Raw genomic sequence first — 2,516 nt, 5'->3', positions numbered from 1 at the left:
ATACCATACTGTAAAGGTTTTCTAATTCTGTTTGTAGCTAGGGATAAATATATTTTATTTTGAATATCTTATTTTCGTTTTTTTTTTTTTTTTAGTATTGATAACTTTGTCAAGTAATAAAAATGTAAATACAGAATAATTATGCTGTTTTACTTATCCTGGTTATCTTGAAATGATACCCTGGAAGTAATTAAATATCTCTCTCGTCCAATTATAATAATTTTCTCTCTATATCACACAAATAAGTATCTGTGTTAATTTGTGCATATAATTATGATCATTTGTAAGAGTAAAACTCTTGTGAGACTGATAATTATAGTATGCATATAAGAGAGCATTCTTCTCTGAAATTATTTTTATGTAACTATGAAAGAATATATAACAACCATCTGCTACAAAAATTAGTGGTCTAATAAAAATGCAAGTAGGCAAATCAAAATATCTACTTATCCTAATCAATGTGTCGATTATAGGGTACCATACATAATATTTGTAACATTATTATAATATCCTTTGTAATAAAGGGAAAACTATTATACTCATTAAAAAAACGAGTTGAAGGTAGTAATTAATATTTTTAAGAAATCAAATCTTATAAATCTTTTACAACTACGTGAAGAGTAATCAAATACTTATTGTCCTATGTTCGTAAGTTAGAGCAGCGCAAATACAAGGAATGAAAGATTTAGAACAAAGACCAAGTGTTGTCACTGATGTCATTCAGAGGTAGACCTATAAGCTGAGAGATTATCCTCCAGAAGAGGCCGCCTGCTGTGTCTTTAATTTACCGTCAAAATCCGACTCCACACCGTCCTTCCCACTACTATATCCCCCCCGGTCTCTGAATAATATGCTCTTACGGCTGGCAGCGGAATTTACGACCTTTATTCGCAAATAAAAGTTCATACAGTTAATTTCACAAAATTTGTTATATAGCACTGGATTCGGCATTTAATGGTCTTTCTTTCAAAGTATATATAAAAACATTTACCTTAACTTATTTTTTCCTAAATCTTGCCGTTGTGGTGGACGGACACGATCCGAATGGAGCCGCAGTGAAGTGGTTAAATCGCTTCCAGATGAATAAAATTCATGCAAAAACTCTATTGAGACAACTTCTGAGATATTTAAATCGCTTCCAGATGAATAAAATTCATGCAAAAACTCTATTGAGACAGCTTCTGAGACATTTAAATCGCTTCCAGATGAATAAAATTCATGAAAAAGTCTATTGAGACAGCTTCTGGGACATTTAAATTGCTTCCAGATGAATAAAATTCATGCAAAAACTCTATTGAGACAGCTTCTGAGACATTTATATCGCTTACAGATGAATAAAATTCATGCAAAAACTCTATTGAGACAACTTCTGAGATATTTAAATCGCTTCCAGATGAATAAAATTCATGCAAAAACTCTATTTAGACAGCTTCTGAGACATTTAAATCGCTTCCAGATGAATAAAATTCATGAAAAACTCTATTGAGACAGCTTCTGGGACATTTAAATCGCTTCCAGGTGAATAAAATTCATCCAAAAACTCTATTGAGACAGCTTCTGAGATATTTAAATCGCTTCCAGATGAATAAAATTCATGCAAAAACTCTATTGAGACAACTTCTGAGATATTTAAATCGCTTCCAGATGAATAAAATTCATGCAAAAACTCTATTGAGACAGCTTCTGAGACATTTAAATCGCTTCCAGATGAATAAAATTCATGAAAAAGTCTATTGAGACAGCTTCTGGGACATTTAAATCGCTTCCAGATGAATAAAATTCATGCAAAAACTCTATTGAGACAGCTTCTGAGACATTTATATCGCTTCCAGATGAATAAAATTCATGCAAAAACTCTGTTGGGAAAGCTTCTGAGACATTTAAATCGCTTCCAGATGAATAAGATTCATGCAAAAACTCTATTGAGACCGCTTTTGGGACATTTAAATCGCTGCCAGATGAATAAAATTCATGCAAAAACTCTATTGAGACAACTTCTGAGATATTTAAATCGCTTCCAGATGAATAAAATTCATGCAAAAACTCTGTTGAGACAGCATCTGGGACATTTAATTCCCTTCCAGATGAATAAAATCGATGCAAAAAGTCTATTGAGACAGCATCTGGGACATTCAAATCGCTTCCAGATGAATAAAATGATTGCAAAAACTCTGTTGAGACAGCATCTGGGACATTTAAATCCCTTCCAGATGAATAAATTTCATGCAAAAACTCTATTGAGACGGCTTCTAGGACATTTAAATCGCTTCCAAATGAATAAAATTCATGCAAAAACTTTATTGAGACAGCTTCTGAGACATTTAAATCGCTTCCAGATGAATAAAGTTCATGCAAAAGCTCTATTGAGACAGCTTCTGGGACATTCAAATCGCTTCCAAATGAAAAAAAATGGATGCAAAAACTCTTTTGAGACAGCTTCTGAGACATTTAAATTGCTTCCAGATGAATAAAATTCATTCAAAAACTCTATTGAGACAGCTTCTGGGACATTTAAA

The sequence above is a fragment of the Palaemon carinicauda genome, chromosome 43, assembly GCF_036898095.1.
Source record: "Palaemon carinicauda isolate YSFRI2023 chromosome 43, ASM3689809v2, whole genome shotgun sequence".
In the NCBI taxonomy this organism is placed as follows: Eukaryota; Metazoa; Arthropoda; class Malacostraca; order Decapoda; family Palaemonidae; genus Palaemon; species Palaemon carinicauda.
Note: the sequence above shows the minus strand (reverse complement) of the source record.